At 36.2% G+C, this 9016-nt stretch overlaps 1 long non-coding RNA gene across 1 annotated transcript; it reads left to right on the forward strand.

The window, feature by feature from the left end:
- Window positions 771–8348, forward strand: LOC110394685. The gene is made up of 3 exons (XR_002435803.1): window positions 771–892; window positions 1941–2037; window positions 7869–8348. It is a non-coding gene; the product is annotated as an uncharacterized LOC110394685 (long non-coding RNA).

Raw genomic sequence — 9016 nt, forward strand, 5'->3', positions numbered from 1 at the left:
GTACACACTGATACAGGAGCCTGGACAATTATATTTTCAACATTTGTCTGACATTTGAGGCCTACAATTGATTTTGCCAACCCATACAGATAGAACTTATTTTGTAGGTGGGATTCACGTTTATTTTCTATTATATGGCTGATATGTTATAAAATGCATTCTGGGGCTGATAACAGCATTGCAAACTAAAGCCTTTAAAAGGTGAAGAATCTCTTATTCAGCAACAAGGTTAAGACTTCAGACTGAGAACAACCAAACAACTTTGAAATGCTTACAGCAGGACAGAATTAAGAGCAGTTTTAGGAATCGGCATAACATTTTATTTACATATATAGACATATGGCTCCATATATGACATTGCCTAGTAGAAGTATGGAAAAGATGGCATAGCAAATTGTAGCCCTGTAATCATAGCTTTAAGTAGAATTTCGACTGAAGTCCTAAAAAGTATAATTAAATGTTTCCTAGGTCATTTTTTGCTTTTAACTAGCTATTGGTGAATATCTGTATAGCGAGGTGGTCTTTTTGTTCTGAATCTAAGACATCCAAGCCCATTTATGATTCAGCTGTATTTTCTGGGGCCTGCTATGACAAGCACAAAATACTTAACTCCACACCATCAACCTTAACATTTCTCAGTTTTCCTGAAACTGATCTGTAGGGGAACTGTTAGATCACATCCTGAACAGGTGAATGAGGATCTGGTGAAGGGGTGTGGCTGTCCCAGGGAGCACAGCCTAATTGTTTGTACCTGCACTCCCCAGGAAGCCAGAAGGGGTGGAGCCACCCTGGGCTCACATAGGGGTCAGCCATTGAGGGGAAGCTTCCCTTGCACTTCAGCTGCTTCCCTGGGAGGAGTTCTGTACAGCCAGAAAGCCCCTTCACTAGTTGGGTGAGTTCAGATCTTTTTTTTCCTATGTATAACTACAGGCCTACCTGGAAACACTTTGCCTGGTGTCACCAAGAACCTGTCAGAAGCAGTTTTGCTTCCTCATGAGCAGAGTGTGTCCCCTAGCTCTTTTTTCTGTTGACTTTTCAGAGGAAAAAAAAATAAAAAAGAGCTTTTATCTTATGGCCAAATGAAAAGCATTTAATTTGAAAGTCTTGGTGTTCATCAGCTCTAGTATCCATTAACAATTGTCACATTCTCTTATCACAGGACATCAGTAGTGCTTTATTTTTTCTCAGGGGAGGCATATGCTCAAAAATGTGCTCAAGCATGGTACAACAGAGAGTTTAGGTGACTTCTTACATGAGTAAAAATGTGTAGAAATAGTCTGCAGATATGAAAAGCATCTGCTAATTTATCTAGTAGTCTGGAATTTTGTGAGTACTGATCAATATAGAATATGCAGTCTTCAATCACATTCGTGGAATTTAAGGATAAGCAAAATACTTAAAAGTACAGTACAGTCCAAACAGTTTTTATCCCTTAATTAAAGGGAAAAAATCAGGTAAAACTATTTGGAGGATGCATTAGTCTCATGTTTCTCTGGATATTTCTTCTTATGAAAGAAATATGAATTGAATCTTCACCTAGAAGACTAGTTTGTCCCCGAAGATCACCCTAAAAGTGACATTTAAATTGTATTACAAGGGAAGATCATCATTTCTTTGCTTGTGAAGATGAATGATTTATACTAAGCATAAAGAGGAAGTCTAACTAAATGTGTCTTTTCTTGAATATTTCCTAGTTAAAATTGCTCACATTTTACTGAAGATAATTTAACTTTTTATACTGTTTGTACATGAAAAATAGCTATTCTGTTTCTCAGCTATACGTCTAATATTTTCATCTAGTTCTATAATAGTACCTTTACTTTTAAGAGTACCTGTGTCCAAATCTGTAGTGTCCTTTATGTGCGTGCCTCAGGGAAAAAGAAAAATTATGAACCTGTATCTTGCATTTCTGAAGCAAGACTTTGTTCCTTCTATTTCAGATGCTGAATATGTGTTCAGAGAGTACTCAGAAGTTGATGTTTGCTGTGAGGACATCTTCCTTAAGAAAATAATGAGTTACAACTTGCGAAAATCAAAGTAGGTACTAATTACTTATCTCCAGCTAATAATCTGGAATTCAGTTACGTCAAGTATTGTATAAGCTACGAAGACCAGTAAGCCAATACAAATTAAAATGTTTTTATGAGCAGAAAGCTGCTGTCACTGGAAAAACTGAGGTCTTATTTTTTTGCCTTATATCTAAAGGAAAAATGTATAGTTTCAAATTTTGAATAGTGAAGAAAGAAAAAATAAAATTCAAATTTAATAATACTCAAGATGATAGGCTATAAGAGAAATTACTGAAATGTTTAGTTTCTCATGGATATAGGAAGAGATGCTTTCCCTATGAACACTTCATTATGTCATGCAGTTGATACGACAGAAGGAAGGGATGCTGTACAGAGGAACCTGGACATGTTTGAAAAGTGGCCCATGTGAACCTAATGAGGTTTAACAAGGCCAAGTGCAAGGTGCTGCACTTGCACTGGGACTATCCCAGATTTGTGTATGGAAAAGAACTCATTGAGAGCAGCCATATGGAGAAGTGCTTGGTGGTTCTGGTGGATAAAAAGCTGGACACAAGCCAGCAGTGTGCTCTTGCAGCGTGGAAGACCAACTGTAGCCTGGTCTGTACCAACAGAGTGGTGGCCAGAAGGGAGAAAGAGATGACTCTCCCTCTCTGCTCTGCTTTTTTGAGGCCCCAACTGGAGTACTGTGTCCAGGACTGGAACCCAAGCACAGGATAGGTGCAGACCTGTTTGAGTGGGTCCAGAAGAAGTCATGAAGGTGATCGGAGGGTTGGAGCACCTCTCCTGTGAAAAAGGCTGAGGGAGCTGGGCCTGTTCAGTCTGGAGAAGAGGATTTAAGTGTATTGAAAAGGAGCTTATAAACAGGTGGGAGGCCAACTTTTTTATATGTTCTGGTAGTGATAAGTCGAAAGGGAATGGTTTTAAACTAAAGGAGAGGAGATCTAGTTTAGATATCAGAAGGAAATACTTCACTCAGAAAATGGTGAGGCACTGATACAAACTGCCCAGAGAAGTTGTGGATGCCATGTCTCTGGAGGTGCTCAAGAGCAGATTAGATGGGGCCCTGCATGGCCTGATCAAGTGGGTGGTAACCCTGCCCAAGGTTTGACCTTGGAACTAGATGATTTTTAGTGTCCCTTCTGACCCAAGCAATTTTATGATTCTGTAATTCATGCAAGTATTCATTGGCTATATCCAACAAATTTGAGACCTATTAAAACATTTACCAACCTGGAAGCAAAAATAATAAACTTGTTTGTAGTTAATCAAGTGATCACATAAAATTCACAAATACTTCACTTTCTCTCTTTAAAATGTATTCCCATTTACATTTGATGTGAGGAAATTTTACTCTCTATAACTAGAAAATAGCTGTGATTGAAAGAAAAATCGGGGTCCGTTTATGTATTAAAATCACTTTGATTAAAAAATATGGTAAAGCCAAAATTATGATTATGAAGCAGCATTTACAGTGGTTTGGTCATGATATAAATGAAAGGGAAACCACATCCTTGGAATTCTTATTCAAGTACAATATTTGGAAAGAGAACCTTTTGATTTCTGTATTTTAATGCTCAAAAATTTGTTATGCTACCTTCATTTGAATTACATTAGTTTGAACCTTAAAACTGAAATACTTCTTAGATAAGAAAAGATATATAAGTGAATTCTTTCTATGAAACTGTTCTTGGTCATTATGACTTCTTTTAAAATAACAAATGTCTTCTGTGTTATTACTTGTAGAGCTTAAATTTTATTGCACATTTAATACCTAGCATTGTAACTTGATCTGAAGTTGTTAAAATCTGACTCTATTTGTAGAGTGAGTCATCAACTGAAAAACCTAAAATTTTTTTGCTGTGAAATGTTACTGGAATAGTTCAGAGGCTTCAACAACAACCTAAAAATTTTTGTGTAGTACTGAATTACCTCACCCTGAGCAAGATCTGACTGGAATTACAAGGATCAACAACAGAAGAAAGATCAATGTTTCCTTAAAACAAATGTTAATACTAAAAATGCAAATCATTGACATGGACGTTTGCACATGTCATTGATAATTCAAGTAAAATCATTCATTTTTGTTAAAGCATCATTTTGCATCAAAATGTATGTGTCCAGTCTTGCATCTTTTACAGACAGTCTTTCAATGAATATATTTATTAGTTTTATTGTTTAAAATTGCATTATATTTCACTTATTTTTTGCTTCTTGAGGCAGTTTATTATACCCTTGGTCAGCATTTCTGGGCAGGAAGAACACCTATGAATAAACTAAGTACAATGGCATCCAAGGGATGTTGTACTTCTACAAGAGAAAACGTTATTTGAATATCAGCTTAACTGTCTCAGAAGAGCTGTTTTACTAATTAAATTTTAGGTTAGTACTATTATGTCATGAAAATGAAAACAAGGCAGGTGATATTAATAGTTTGCTTGTTTCCTTTAACTTTTGTGTTGCAGTTCTTGTTTACGGTGGGAGAAAAATCTATTTTTTTTTTGTTTCAGCTTTTGTCAAAATAGTTATTGAGATTTTCTATAACAATTTTTCAAGAAACCCCTAAATAGTTAGAACTTGGGAGATTTTAAGACTGCAACTTTGACACAATTGCAACAAGATAGAAGGATGACAGAGACAATTATTAACCTCCCCAAAAGAGTAAGAAGATAAACAGAATTATTTGATACCCCACCTGGTAACTTTTAAGGCAGTAGTCCAAATTTTTAGTAAGAACAATAATAAAATAGTGAGATGTGGTCTAGAAGGAGCAGTTTTCCCTTCTTCCCAGAAGATCCACATGTGGCTTCAAGTTCTTGTTCCTTTGCTTCCTGCAATGGAACAGACTTGAATAGTGCCATAACCTTCAGTACTAATGCTGTCCTAAGTGAAAGCAGCATAACTTTTCACACAGTCTCTGACAGAAACACCATTAAGTCTTTAGAGTGTGATGGGCAAGTGTGCCTTGAATTTAATTAGTTCTGGAAAACTTAACAGCCACCTTATGGCTGATTAAGGAACAGCATCATTCATTTCTTTGCTGAAAGATACTAGCACTGACAAAAATCCTTGAGGTAGGTTTAAATCAGGCATTTCAGGCTTCCATTAAGTATATATATACTATTTCCTGAAAAGAAAATAAGACCACTGAGCTAGTAAACATGAAATATTGAGAAACTGCCTTTGACAGAAGAGCTCAAGGACAGCGAGTCAGAAAGCACAGCAGTCTGTTCCATCTGAAACACCGTTTCACTGAACAGAGTAATGGAATTATCAAAACTTTTTCCCTGGCAAAGGATCACACTGTGCTGAAAAGAAATGCCACGGGAACAGAAGTGTGGACAATAAATTATGACAATGTAGTTTTGAATAGGATGAAAGAGCAAAATAACCTCCAAGTGAGACTGTCAGAATCATGAACAAGATGGACCTTCAGTCTGACCCCGAGCAGTGGCTCCTGTGTTCTTGTGAAAGAGAAGAAATTAAAAAAAGGAATTCTGGAGAAGGAAAATACAGAAAGGTGCTTACGGACCTGGTTTATGCATCTGGTGCTGGAATGGGCCCACCCAGGGAAGTCAGCTTCCCCACGTTTGTGTGTGACCTTTCTCATTCCTTTCCACACTACACAGAGCTGCTGATTTTTGCAACAAGGATTTCTTATCACTTTTATACACATCATAATGGAACTGCGTGCTGCTTTTCTTCCCACAGAGTAGAAAACTGTCCTCTCAGGACAACAAAAAGCTCAGGGAGGAAAAAAAAAAACAACGCAGTATTTAAGTTATTTTCATTCCTGAGGTGAAACAACTTTATTTTCTTTTCTTGTTAAACTTTTCTAATTTTAACAGATATTTTTCCTTACTGAAAGTGAGTCTTTCCACTCAAACTGTCTGCTTTCCAGTGCACAGACCTTAGGTTAATGGAAAATCTCGTGAACAACAGTGTATTTCTTTAAAGTCAATAAATTGTCCACTAAATGCTCTGTTTTTGATAGAAAAGTAATTGTTTGAGGTTTCCCTGTGCTGTTTAGGAGGGCATATACTTCTATCAGATTTTCACCTTCACAACAGTCTTCTAGTAACATGGTAGTGATGCAGCCCTCCGGTTTTAATTCACTTTATGAGCAGGCAGCATCTGAGATTCCCTTTATCATAAAGTTGTCCTTAGTGTATATGAGGCCTAAACATCCCTTCCTGAAAGAGATAAAAGTGTAATTAAAGTCTGATATGATCCACTGTCGGAGATGGAGCATTAAACTAAACAGCTATTAGATTTAAGTCTGATGTTGCCAAGTCTTGTGTAAATCTCATTATTTAACAACCTCAAAACTATCTTTCTTTTCATTTTATTTTATTCAAAGAGCTAAATGTTAATCTTCTTATTTATCTCCTGTGTTCATGTCTTTATTGGTCTCTAGGTTCACACTTTTAACGTTTGGCTATGAGAAGGAAGGTTTTTTTTCAAATGATAACTGAGTTTCTCTTAATGTAGCATGACTCTAGAAGCTGTGAATTTAGGAATATTATAAATTACAACCTTATTGATCTGACAATAACTGCTATAACAATTGCCATTTACTAGCCTTGATTTATCAAGACCCTCTGATTATAAAACTTATGCCACAATTCTAATAAAATATCTTACAAGTCTATGGATTTCCAGAGCAGTATTTGATAACACTAGTGAAGATAATGGTTGTTTGTGCGATAACAGTCCCTTATGACTTCCCTTGTGGATGAGGAAACAAAAGATGAATCCCAGAGGAAGGTAGAACACTTCTGATAAAACAAATTTCACTTGAAAATGTGAATAATCATGGAAATAATGGAGAAAAAAATGAGCTGTTTTGATTTTTTTCTCACTTTAGGGAAAAATATTTGAGATAAAACATCTTCTATCTATCTTGAAAAATTATGAATGCATTCCATTAACATAGACTCTAACAGATTATATATCAATACTCAGATGTAATTGCTTAAATACAAACTTTTACATGTGAGCTTGGTGTTTCTTAGCTTACTCCTGCTACTGGAGATATAGGGCTTGATTTTGTTGCTGATTGTCATTTGAGATTTCTGTGGAAGTCTTGCCTGGATCCATCTTTTGCTGTTGGGCATAGCTCCTGTATCATCTCTTGGCAGCCCTGTGAGGATAGCTGACATACCATAAGACATTTCAAATGACACCAGATCCATATGCTTAGACACTATTTTTCTGTAGCAACGCAACTGAGAGGACAAAAGGAAGAAACTTTAAAACCAGATGTTTAAATTTTTTTTTTTCTCCTTGTTTTCTCTGCTTTTTTCTTTCCCGTGACATTTTTTTTTTCCACTGTCACCTCATACAGTTGAAAAATCTAGTGGCGCACAGTGGCTCAGAATATACATCCAGTAAGCAGTTGTCATCAAACTATAGCCCTGTGGAACATTGCTACGTATTTCAAAACTGACATGTTACTTATCACTGTATGAAACGGTGGCCTTTCTGTCACCTCAGGAAAGTTGAAAAAGAATAGCAAGATCAAGGAGAAGAAGAGAATAGGTAGTGGAAATGCTTTGATTATCCTTTGTCAAAACACCTTTTTTTTTTTTTTTTCCAGATTCTTTGCAAAGATTTTGCCAGTAAGTGATTTCCTAGATCAAGTTTCCCTTATTGTCCTGGAAGTGAGCACTCAACAGTACTCTCAATCTCTTGTCAATGGCATTTATCAATATCTTGCCCATAATAGTTACATGGATATTTCTCTTCTTCTTTTCACTAATCATCCTCTTTGTTTCTATAGAATGCTGTGATATTTAGAATTATTAATGACTAGTTTTGACCCTCTTTTTCTTTTTGCAGACAAGAGAAAAGGAACCATGTTTCCAGTTTGAGCATTTCAGTTCGTGTTTCTGTGTCCTGCTGATAACTCTCTGCTTCTTTCCCATGCTACCGAGTGACCACATCTTCAGGGTCACGTGTAGATGGTTTTGCAGGAGGATTTGTACTGGCTAAAGAATTTAGCCTAAAGCTAAATTCTACTAATGCTGTCCAAGAAACAGTACATTCATATGAATAGCATTTGTGATAGTGAATACTCAGCAGTGGATCTGTTACCATTTAATAGGGATTGTATCTTGTTTTAGAGAAAAATATTTGGAGTCTTACTGAAAAAATTCTTGTTTCTGTTACATAATCATCCTAAAACTCAGTTCTTAAAGGATGTTTGTTGTTTTTCCTTTGCAAAGATCAAGTCAATAATTTTTAACTCCTTCAGGTGAGCTCTTGCTTGATTTGCGATGTATGTGTCACATTTCAGTAATGTCAACCTGAACTTTTCACTCAAATTAGGATAGTATAATATATTTTTATTATTATGTGCCTTATTTTTCTTGCAACGAAGCACATTTGACACTGAGCATAACAACATGAAAGAAACTGGTATTAAATTACAAAAAAATAAAATATAGTAAGACAAGTTCATATAATCAAAGTAAAATCATGTTCTAAATTAAATTGTATAGTACTTTAGCTTATGTATAATGTTCTAATATAATATGACATACCAGTAGTGTTAGTTCCTAAAATGAAATGACGTGATGTCTAATACAGAAGAAAAACAAGTTTTGAAACGCTGGAATTTCCTGTGCACCAGAAAATGTGACTGTCTGGCTGTAAAGATAGAAGAATGGTGAGGGAAGGAAGAAAAACCTGAAAAGTAGAGGCAGGGGAAAGTTTGAAAGAAGAAAAGAATAGAAAAGAAAAAAAAGCTGTGTGTCTCATACTATGGGATTAGGGATAGTCCTTCTCTCCAGAAATTCATAACGCTTAGTAAAACCTTTTTGTGTTTGTTTCTCTGAGGTACTAAGCTCTAAACACTAAACCCAGCAGCACCAGCTTGCTGCTGTAACATGCAGGGACATCCATTGGCCCAGGAGCATGCCTTGTCTGCGCACTGTAAATACGCCAGGGTAGCCTTCCCTGAGGAAAATACTTCCGCAACCGTGGCC

Source organism: Numida meleagris, chromosome 2 (assembly GCF_002078875.1).
Source record: "Numida meleagris isolate 19003 breed g44 Domestic line chromosome 2, NumMel1.0, whole genome shotgun sequence".
NCBI classification, from domain to species: domain Eukaryota; kingdom Metazoa; phylum Chordata; class Aves; order Galliformes; family Numididae; genus Numida; species Numida meleagris.